Source organism: Lissotriton vulgaris, chromosome 8 (assembly GCF_964263255.1).
Source record: "Lissotriton vulgaris chromosome 8, aLisVul1.2, whole genome shotgun sequence".
Classification (NCBI taxonomy): domain Eukaryota; kingdom Metazoa; phylum Chordata; class Amphibia; order Caudata; family Salamandridae; genus Lissotriton; species Lissotriton vulgaris.
In genome coordinates this window covers 677581896-677594240 of record NC_141696.1, presented here as the reverse complement: position 1 = coordinate 677594240, position 12345 = coordinate 677581896, and positions in this window count along the sequence as shown.

Genomic DNA, 12345 nt, shown 5'->3' with positions numbered 1-12345 from the left:
CCAAACGCAGGTGGTTTTCTGAGACAAGTTGCAGCACAAAGACTACACAGAGCAGGACCACACTGGATAATCAGGCAGCATGAGAATAGGAATACTAAAATGACACCAATGACCATTAGAACCTTCCATCCCCACGCTGAGATCAGAGTCCACACCCACTCCATAAAGGACCAGTTTCCCTTATCTACGTGAATAGAGTCGGAAATCTTGTGTAGCTTAGAGATCGCCTCATAGACTGTTGGAGCATTATTAGGAATAAAGACACAGCAGCTCGATTGGATCATTCTGCATACCCCACCTCGATCTGCAAGTATAACGTCTAGAACCATACGATTCTGCAACGTCATGAGTCTATCCGCCTGAAGCTCAGCTGTCAGGTTGCTAAGGGCACCAGCAGTTTCGGTAATAGTAGATTCAACTACCCGTGTTAGCTGACGTATATTTCTACTATTGGCCATAGGCCCCCAGAACGGAAGGAAGCCTTTGAAGAAGTCTCCAGCTTCCTGACCAGCGGTATCTTCCTTGCTGAAGACACCTCTCGCTACTCTGGTTTTGTGGTAATCAGATGAAGCAGTGTATGTCGGAGGCAACAATCGAGCAATATAACATGATCCTGAAAAGTCGGCAGGCAACCATGTATAAGCTCTGTCTCTACAAATGAAGTAGGTACCCCTAGCAGTGAGGAAAGCAGGGGAAGAGTTAGCCGGAAACACATAAGTCTCTACGCACTCACTCCTCCCTAGCTGAGCTCTCGGATTTCTCCCATTACCTTGCAAACAGACCTGACCTCGGTGAGGTACAACCCAGATTGGAGTTGAGCTTTTACGCTTGCTTTCTCCCAAACTAAGGCGATACTCTGAAGTATTCCAACTTAAATATACTCGCAATTCGTCTCTAGGGTATGATGGAGTATTATTGACGTCCTTGACCATGTCAATAATTCCCTGGACTAAGGCTTTGTTGGCAGAGTTATATTTAGTGGAACGTGGTGGACGTGGAGGATAGGTTTCAAGGGCATAAGCAAAGATGGTTTGAAGGGCCTGAAATGATCCATTGTAACTGAAAGGCAAAACCAGATAGGGAATACCTTTATCCATAGTGTGGGGTATCAAGCCACACACCCAGCAGTCTGTAGTGTTAACTACCAGTTGGTGTTGGTGCAAGAGCTGTACAAAAGTGTTGTTAATGAATTCTGAGCGTCGGGCTTGCTCATGTTCCGGAAACGAGTGAAAAGAGTGTATAGAAGAAACAGTAGAAATAGCAGGATCAAGGGGAGGTACTGTAGTAACTGGCACAAAAATCAAATTTATACTAAAAACGATTCCACCCACCAATGTTGCTAAAATAATCAGGAATGTATGAAGAATTCTATGAAGTCTGTTTCTGCGAATATAAATCACATTTTCTCGATGCAGCGCAGGAAGCTCCATCTTCTACAATCCGCTCGCGACCACTGATGATGTGTACGTAGATGAAAATGCCTCTATCAGCCCTGGGAGTTCCCAGAACCAACAGAAAGATCGACCTTGTGTCAGACCCCCGCAGATTCAACTAGGCACACAGCCACGACCCTACAGCTACCCAGACGGCAAGGCAATTTTTTAAAACAATAAAACAATAGCAAACTTCCTGACTGAGGGAAAAAGTTCAATATTTCAAAACATCACAGTATGCAGTTGCCTGCTTTATTTGTCCATTTTACGGCTTCGTAAGTTATATCTCTGCTTCGCAGGTACTGTCTGATCGGCAAAAAGCGTTTCACTGGTAGTTGTTGCAGTGTTCAGGTTCGCAGATGACAGAGTCTTTTCTGATGCAGGTGACAAATGTTCAGTGTTCAAAGGAGGTTTTTTAGAAGGAGAGTCAGAAATCAATTCGGCATCGCTGAAAGGGATGAACTTCGGTGTACTTTCGAATTCGGAGGAACCAATTCCCTTCTTCACCCAGTCGTCATAAGGAAGTGGCAGGGGTACACGCTTTACATGTGACGCGTGCACCCAGTGTTTGCGTCCGGCCACACGAACTGCTGTCCAAGTTGAGAGTAGGATTTGGAAGGGGCCGACAAATCTCGGCTGAAGGTTCTTCGTCCTCGCGAAGTTTTTGATGACGACGAGGTCTCCCGGTTTCAGCTGATGCCCTGGACTCTCCGGAGGCTTTGGCAAAGCATCGAAAACCTGTTGGTGAATAAGACTCAATTTAGCAGTCAAGTCGTAAAGGTAGTCTATCAACATAGGATATTCTAGAGAACAAAACTTTTTAGGCCTCGGCACACCCCAAATATTTGCCGGACGGCCAAAAACAATTTCATAAGGGCTAAGCCCCACTCTAGAATGTACAGTTGCTCTCGTTGATAACAAGGCCAAAGGAAGTGCGTCTGGCCACGCCAAACCTGTGGATGCTTGTATTTTAGCTATTTTCAGCTTGAGGGTGCCATTGTAACCCTCCACTAAACCAGCAGACTGGGGATGGTTCGCACTGTGGAACTTCTGTTTCAGCCCTAGGCCGGCACACACACTCTGCATAACTTTCCCTATAAACTCACTTCCATTATCTGACCATACAATCCGTGGCATTCCGTATCTAGGGAAATATTCTTTGAGAAGAATTTTGGCAGTTGATAGGGCAGTGTTGTCCTTTAGTGGGTATGCTTCTATCCACCTGGAAAAAGCACAAACCACCACTAGGACATATTTTAAATTATTACAGCGGTCCATGTGAATAAAATCTAATTGAATCACTTCAAAAGGGCAGGAAGGAGGAGCGAAATGACCAGCTGGAGTTGGAGTTCCCTTGCCAGGATTATGCATCAAGCACACCATGCAATTTTTCACCACTCTCTCTGCACACTTACTGATTCCCTCATTTTTCCAGACCGGAGCCAACATTTTACAGATTCCTTTAGAACTTATATGCGCTACTCCATGCGCCATCGTCACTACTGCAAGCACATACGCATCAGGCAACATCCAACGCTGCTGTTCTGTCAAATCAATCCAACATCCATTCGAGTCCAACTTGCCCGTACTTTCTCTCCATACACGTTTCTCTTCCTCAGTTGCTTCTTTCTGAATCTCTTTCACACTTTCCATAGTATCCTCACACATTCCAGACTCAGCAATCCATCTTGCAGACGTAGCAACATACATTCTGCTCATCATGTCTCTAGCTGTCTGTTTAGCAATTTCATCAGCAAAAGCATTCCCACGACCAACATCATCCGTGATTGCTTTATGAGCACTGCACTTTACAATCGCAACTTCAGTCTGCAAGGTTAGAGATTCCAACAAGTCGTTAACTAGCTGACCATGTTGGATCTTGGTCCCATGGGACGTAATGAAACCTCTTTCTCTCCACAAACGGCCAAAACTATGGGCCACGCCAAATGCGTACTGACTGTCTGTAAACACATTCACTCTCTTTCCCTCAGCTAAAACACACGCTCGAGTTAAAGCTATTAATTCTGCAGCTTGGGCAGAATTCTGACTCACTCTTGCAGTCTCCACAATCGTCTTCAAAGTAGTTACTGCGTAAGCAGCAGTCACATCACCATTCTCCAATTTAAAACATGACCCGTCCACATACAGCGTACCATCTGGATCGGATAACGGAGTATCCTTCAAGTCAATACGTCCTTTTGTCTCTTCCTCCGTTTTAAAACAGCAATCATGTGGCTCGGAATCACTCGACTCTTGATCAGTCGGCAACAGTGTTGCTGGATTCAATACATTACATCTTTTGATCTGAATATGACTCGCTAGTAATGTCAGCTCGTAACCAGATAGTCTCGCACTGGTAAGGTGTTGTGTCTTCGTTCGGTTCATGAGTGTATCCACTGCATGAGGAACCATGACCACTAGCATGTTGTTCATCACCAAACCAGCAGATTGTCGAATGGAAGCCGCAGCTGCCGCTGTAGCTCTCAAACAACTAGGCAACGCTCTGGCTACCGGATCTAATGTTGATGAGAAATACGCACAAGGGCGTTGTTTATCACCAAACTTCTGTGTCAGAACACTCAACGCGCAACCGTCTCTCTCGTGAACGTAGAGCGTGAATGGCTTACTGTAATCGGGTGTACCCAATACAGGAGCTGAACACAATGCTTTTCGTAATTCAGTAAAACTCTCTTGACATTCATCAGACCATGGCACCGGACTCGGAACATTTTTCCCAGTCAAGGCTACCAATGGTTTCGCTAAAAGAGAAAAATTTGGGATCCACTGCCTACAGTAAGAGGTAATACCTAGAAAGGCACGTACTTCTCTCTGTGTGCGTGGAACACTCATCTGTGTAATTGCTTTTATTCTTTCTGGGGTCAACTTCCTTCCCTCCTTTGACAAGAGATGACCTAGGTAGGTCACTTCTTGGCAGCAGTATTGCATTTTGGAAGGTGACACCTTGTGATTCAGATTAGACAAATGATGCAATAAGAAAATTGTAGCTGCTTTGCAAGTTTCCTTGTCATCGGCAGCCACTAGAAGATCATCTACGTACTGTACTAGGGCAGAACCTGGAGGAAGGACAAAGGAATCTAACTGGCTTTTTAATGCTTGACTATAAATAGATGGACTTTCACAATAGCCTTGTGGAGCTCGTTTAAATCTGAAACTTCGGCCTCCTAAACAGAAGCCGAAAATATCTCTACTTTCTTCGGCTATCGGAATGCTGAAAAAGGCATTCTTTAAGTCGATAACTGAGAACCACGTGGCTGTAGCAGGAATCAATGTTAGCAAGGCAGTAATGTCCGGAACCACAGGAAACTGCGGAACCACAATCTTATTAACTTCTCTGAGGTCTATGACAAACCTGTACACTGGAGGTTTTGTAGGATCAGTTCGTTTCAAGATCGGTAGTACAGGACTGTTACAGACATTTCCTCTAGTTTCTTCAATCACATCTTTCTTAATCAAATCTTGCACAATCAATAAAAGTGCACGCTCACCTTCACTAGATATTTTATATTGGGGAATTCTTGGAAATTTTACATTTGCTTTCAAAGTTACCACATACGGTGGAATTTCTAGGAGACCTACATCATTAGGACCAGTCGCCCTAAGAGAATCAGGGAGTGAACGTAGCTCTGGCGGGAGTGCATCCATTGACAAGTACATCGGAGAGGTGATATTTTTACCCAACGTTAGTTGTACTCCTTCCGGAGAACAGTACAATGTCGCATATAGTTGTTTTAACAAATCTAAACCAAGCAGATTTTCATTACAGCCCGTCGTTAAAATCAGGGGTGCTTTCAATTGGCACGGTCCAACAGAAATAGACAAAGGACCAGATATTGGGTTGTAAACAGGGGCGCCTGAAAAACCTACGGAAACATTTGTTGAGCCGGACAAAGGTGCGCCAGGGAGTTTCGCATGAATGATAGAACTTTTTGCGGCACCAGTATCCAACAGAAATGGTTCGACTACACCTGATGTTGCTACTGCGACATAAGGCCCACTCTGATCCACTGGAACTGATACTACTCCCTCTCTTTGTCCATGGCTGTCCTAGTACCCATTCTGCTGAAAACCCTCATCTATTTCACAATAGTCCTCAACAAGATATTGTTGAGATCTATTTTGCTAAGTAGATTGTCCATTTCGTTGATCAAAGTGATTGGAGGGACGATCATTCGTTTGTGGAGGCATAGCACCTCGCCCTCGACCTCTAGAATTCTGCACAAAACTACCACGACCTCTCTGAGCTGCTGCTGCATTATTGTGCGCTAAGATTGGACATTCATTTTTATAGTGACCCTCTTTCTTACAGTACGCACACTGATTCCACTGATATTGAGGTCTTGATGAACTATAATCTGTTCTTTGGTACGAACCTTGCTGCGTATTAGATTGATTTGTGCGAGGCGGATACGCCTGTTGTAAAAGAACTTTAGTTTTTAAATCTTTCGTTTTCTTCTCTGATTTTTCCTTTTCCTCTTTATCCCTATTTTCGTAGTACTGTGCAGTCGCAAGTATTTGCGCAGTTGTGGATACAGCCCACGCACTTTCTGAGTCTTTTAATTTATTGCATAATTCAGGTAACAAATTATGCACAAATTTATCGACAAACAGTCTTTGTCCTCCTTCTGTGCTCATGTCCTGACCACTATGATCTACAAAAGTCTCTTCAAACCTCGTGAAGAAGTCGGAGACACTTTCGTCTTTCTTCTGCCTGCATGCGGACAACTTGTCCCAATTAACACGCAATGCTGGCATCAGAGTCTTCATTAGATCAATTATTCTACCTGGAAGATTAGCAATTAGGGGTTCGGGTTTTGCACCTCCTATTTGCTGACCATCTGCTGCAGTGATAGCTGCCCAATCACCACCTAAGGCAGCTTGATGATCCTCTCTACGAATTTTAGCCCAAATTGGTTGTGGAACTACGTTGCCAAATAACATATCGATGTCCGCTAAGTTCATTATACAAGCCTCAACTGTCTGTGTTAATTCCTTGTAATATCCAGCAGGATTCTTACGTGGATCTGGCAAGGCCTGCTTCACCGCTAGCACTTCAGCTCGCTTCCATGGAATGTGTATCCACACTCTTTGGAACTGTGCTGGAACAGCTGCAATACCAGCATTATTATCAGCTGCCACTGCTTCGCGCCAAATTGGAGGAACCTCCCTCATAGGATATTGGCGACTTAGCTTCGTTTTACCTTTTTCTAAATCTCCCGGCGAACGAAGGGATGGATCGTTCCTAAAACTTAAAATAAGTTCCATCGCTTCTTTTATATTATCACCCACTATCATTCCTGCAGCAAACTCTTTCTGAACCTTTATTAAATCTTCTAAATTAGATTCAACATCGTCTTCTTCTATCTCCTCACGTAACAACGAGCACATCTCGTCAAAGACATACCGTTGCGTTGGTTCTTTCCACTGCATAAATGTATCTAGCACATCTCTCGTACTATATCTTCTACTCTTCGAAATCCATCTGAGAGCCGTTGAGTCTAAAATTCCCCGTTCCTCAGTACTTGGAAGCTGACTACGTCTTTGAACAGAGTCAGGAGTAGGAGTCTTAATTAAAGTTTTATATAAAGGAGACAGCATATTAGTAACAGAATCAGTGATTCTTCGACGAACAGAAAGTGGAGTTAACACACTCGCAGACGTAGAGAACGCAGTAGAGGTAGGAATAGATAATGGAACAGTAGGAGTATCGAGAAAAATAGTTTGTGGGACAGTAGGTGCAAGTGATACAGATATAGGTATAGAAGTCGGCAATCCAGGAAGAGCAGGAGCCGTAGGAACATTCACATTGATCACAGGAGGTACGAGAACTTGATTCTGAGGGACAGGAGCAGGAACACCAGGTTGTCCAGCAACCGGCAATTGTACATTCGGTAAAGGTGGAGCCGTAGCACCCTGTGCATACGGTGGAGGTGACCGCAACAAATAAGATAGCAGAGGATCGTTTTCGGAATCCTCCAGTATCTTAGCCGTTTTCGATGGCAAGGCAGGATAGCACTTGTCAATCGCTAAATTATGCTCTCTAATGGCCACATCTATGGCCTTCTCACACTCGTTAGCCTGCAACTGCTTAGCCGCTTGCTCTAGAGTCAACTCTTCTTGTTCTTTCTGTTCTTTCTTCAACCTTTTCATTTCTTTCTGTTTGGATTCTTTTCGCCAGTAACGGAAAGAATCAAACATTGCCGGCCGGGCTTTCTTCCTAAACAATTTCGCTTCTAAATTGTCGAGAATCTCGGGTTCAAAACTACCATGCAGTGGCCAACTAAGGACACCATCCTTCGCAGTGTAACGGACCCATACCTCATTATAAGATATAGGACCCACACCATGTTTACAATATAAATCATATAGGGGAGTCCCAATCGGAGGAACCAGACAGGAGTCCTCCAATCGTGAGTCACGGTTGCAACCAAAGCAAGACAACATTTTCCGACTTACCATTTTTTAGTCCGGAACACAAAACAAACAAAACACAAAACAGATATGTGCACTCGAACCAAGAACTTAGGCCTACCAAAACAAACTGATGTATCGATACCCAAACTAAACCAAATAGGTTATCGTAACCAGAACAACCGGTGATAATCCTACCAAGAACCAAACCAAACCAAGAACCAATCAAGGATTTTAGCAACCCTCACAAAGTAACCAGCTAGCTATCACTAAATACTTAACTGAGGCACTGAAGACGTCACCAAGGAGAAACCCATCACGTTTCGCCGTACTAAGGACTGCACCTCGGGTCCAAGACAGGGCGACGGTCAAGGCAATGGCCCACTGCAGCCGTCCTGAACGGGAACCCTCGTGGAAGAGAACTTCGGGCCACTTTTGCGATATGCCGGGATCGATGAAGTGGGGCGCCTCCCTCAGGAATCTTCACACGAAGCTTCTCGAACTCTTCAAGCTTTTGGACCGGTACCGAATGACGTCGGCCCACGTTGGGCGCCAATTGGAGTTCTGGACCTTTTTGGTTCCGTCCAGAGGTGTCAGGGAACAACACCCAAAGACCCCGGAGTTCCACCTGCCTTGGTGCACAAATGAACAGAAACCCGGGCTTCTCGATGGTGGCGTCAAAGACCAAAGGTTTATTACTGCAGGGACACAGAAGTCACAGAAACTACGCATGGGCAGTGTCTAGGAGCCTGTTCAACTTGTACAAAGAGGGTTGCTCCTTATATACTAAATTTTAAGCTGGGGGCGAATTCTTTACATGTAATACATTCTCAAAACCTTTGTGTCTAAAACAATAAATATTTGGTGTTACACAGGAACCGTCGATAAAATCTGATGCCAAACATCTACGAAGAGGGGTTCCCACTAGTTCATCACAATCCCTTGTCAATATTGCATTCAAGAGCCGGACCGCCTCATCGTAAATTTCGTTACCTCCCCCTAATAAAGATTCAGAAAGAAAGGAACGGAGCCAGGTGTGGAAGATAGGAAAGCGGGATAAGAGATGTTTGTGGGTAGTAAATGGGCAAGGCTACCGGCTTCGGCCGCCTAATCATGATCAGGACAATGGACACGAAGACCAGTTTAGCAGGACTGGCCTCGGGCAGAGGAGGCAGCCTTTGTCGAGTCATGCAGCTACAGCGTGATCTGGTTTAAGGTGCACGTGTCATGAAAAAGGTGAATCTCCGGCTAAGGCTACGTGTCCTTAATCGAAGTGAAGTGATCAGAGGTTATTGCGTATGTGAGGGCAAGAAACACAAAATGGCTGCCATGATCTAAGATGGATGCCGTGGGTAGATCAGAAATGTGTTCATAACAGGAGTGCTCTTGCTCGTAGCATAGCGAAAACACCAGGATATGCTAAATGGATCATTTGCGGTTCGCTGATACCAATATTATGTATTTCCGACAATATTGAAAACACGGGTTCAAATCGTCACGGAACCTCAAGGTGGAGCACCAACTGGAGAGAGAGGCAGCTATACTGATCCTATTTGAGGTATAGCTCACACCACAACTAACCAGGAGGCTGACATTAGTCCAGCTGAAGTCCAGAGGGCCATCAAGGGACACACAGTTGGTAAAGCTCCGGGAAAAAACAGTCTCAGTCGAATTTTATAAAGTGTTTGCGCCCGACTTGCCTCCCCTTTTGGCGCGACTCTTCATCTCCTTCAGTGCCACTGGGAAGTTGACCCAAATGACGGACATGGCGGAAGTGGTGGTCATCCCCAAACCAGGGAAGGACCCCAGGGAATGCGCTTCGTACCGCCCTATATCTTTACTTAATGTCGACCTGAAACTTTTTACGGGCATTTTGGCTTCTCGACTTGCCCCCCACATGCCGGGCATGGTGGACCCAGATCAATCGGGTTTCATCCCGGACCGCAAGTGCGGAGACGGGACATGACGACTGTGCCACTTGTTAGACAAGGCGCAAAGGACTCAGACCCTGATGCTACTCTTCTCAGTGGACGCCGAAAAGGCGTTCGATCCGGTCCACTGGCCCTACCTGACCCAGGTTCTTTGCCATTTCGGGCTTGGTGAGAGTTTCCGGAAATGGATAAGTTGCATCTATCACAATCCACAAGCCCATATCTGAGTCAACAAAGTAGCTTGCCGGCCGTTCTTGGTGGAGCGCGGTACGAGGCAGGGGTGCCCTCTTTCCCCCTCCTCTTTGCGCACTACATGGAGCTGTTTGCAGAAAGAGTGCACCAATTACCTGCTGTTACTGGGATCCGTATGGGAATTAGAGAGCATAAGTTCTCCCTATATGTGGACAACGTGCTTCTCTTTTTAACTCATGCGGAGGGGTCCCTCCAACCTCTGCTGGCAGAGATAGAGGCTTTTAGTGGGGCGGCGGGGTTTAAGATCAACCTGAATAAGACTCAGGCCCTGAGTCTTACCATACCGGCAGTGGAGCGCCATCAGCTTTTGCTTCAGTTTCTGCTCTCTTGGGAAGACTCCGATATCACCTATATGGGGATTAGGGTCTTCTCCACCACACTAAAGACTGCCCGGATCAACTACGTGGAAGCATTAGACATGGTTCGCAACGAGTTGAACACTTGAAGGAAAAATGCCATCTCATGGCTGGGTAAAATTGCTGCTGTCAAAATGGTGATTTTACCTTGTTTACTTTATATCATGCAGGCGCTCCCCCACCTGCCCACCTCCCATGGTGTTAGCCCAGATGCAACAATTGATCAACTGCTTCATTTGGGGAGGGAAAGGCCGCTGATGGCCTACCATCTCACCCACTTGTCACAGGACGAGGTAGGTCTTGGAATCCCCCATCTCAGGTGCTACTATGAGGCGGCACAACTGCGCTGGATGGTTGAGTGGTATCAATTTGAATCAGAAAAACACAGGTGCTTTATAGACAGCGGAGTGGCAGGGATGCACATATGGTAGGTTCCCTGGCTCCCTCGACGCCACCGCCCGTTGGGGCTTATCTTTCCCCAGTTCTCTGTGCCACCATGAAGGCATGGGACAGTGTGCAGGAGAGGTGGCAGCTGTCCTCCGTAGTCTCACCTTTGACCCCTTTTATCGGGAACCCTAATTTCCCCCCTGCCATGAGGGTCGACTCCTATTTACCCTGGCAAGAAGCACAAGAAAAACGTATCCGAAACCTCTTTGATGAGCAAGGGGTCTTGGACTTCCCCAGGTTGGGGGCCACTATGGCATCCCCAAGACTGCATACTGGCAATATTTGGCACTGCGCCATTGGGTCACATGGCCACAGATCCGTCCACACGCGGGACGACTCCTCACAAAATGTGAGATCTGGTATATTACCTGCACCTCCAACAAGCGCCTTCTGTCGGACACAAATGGGTTTCTCAACAGGGCAAGAACGCAGACAAAGACCCCAGTGCAGCGTCGGTGGGAGGTGGAGCTTGATCGAGAGTTCTCACCTAAGCAGTGGGCAGACATTGTACACAGGGCCCGGGCATCCTCCTGCAGCACTTCAGGGAAGGAGATGCTCCTAAAAATCGCACACTATTGGTGCTATACTCCCGTGAGTGTGGCGAAATGGAAACCCAGAGGCAGTAGTCTCTGTTGGAGAAACTGTGGACAGGAGGCTTCCCTCTCCCATATTTTTTTGGCAGTGCCCCAATATCCAAGCATTCTGGGAGACCATATTACCTATAATCGACCAAATATATCAGACTGAACTCCCTAGGTTCCCCAGCCACATTCTGTTAGGATTGCCCAATCGTTTCACGTACCCTCTTAGATCCTGTAGGGGCAGAGCGATTACTTTAGCATTGGGAGGGGCTTAACAGGTTCTCCTGGCTAATTGGGGTACAATGGAGGTTCCGACTCAGTTAGACGGGCTGCACAAAATGTGGGACATAGTGGGTATGGAATGAATCACTGCCGGGATCCACCACACACTCCCTAAGTTTGATAAGATCTGGGGGTCCACAGTAGCATACCTCTCTTCCGAGTTTGTGGAGCTCACCTGCCCTCAATACCTTAGAATTCGACGCTTCCCTATAGACCCATCGCCGGACCCAAAGGCACCCTTGCCAGCTCCTCAATCTTAAATCCCTGCCACATCTCTCATACTCTATGGATGGTACTACTTTCTCTCCTTTTCTGTTCTTCTCTTTCTCTCATTGCTTTTTACGGTAGTGCTCCCATCCGTTCTCCTTTTCTATCAATAAAAGTTTGAATTTGACTGAAGATTCCCCACCAGCTGGTGATTGTAGGTGGGTGTGCTGTATTGATCCTACTGCATACTTAATAAAAACTACTTAAACCATAAAAGACAATTTACTGGTTAACAATGCTTTGTTGTTTCTTCACTCCTTCTTAGAGCCCCTGCATCTCCACTTTGCCCTATTGTTGGAAGAATTACCCCGCCCCCTGAAGTTTGTATTAGCCCCCCTTAAATTTACCTCTAGTTGTACCTTTGACC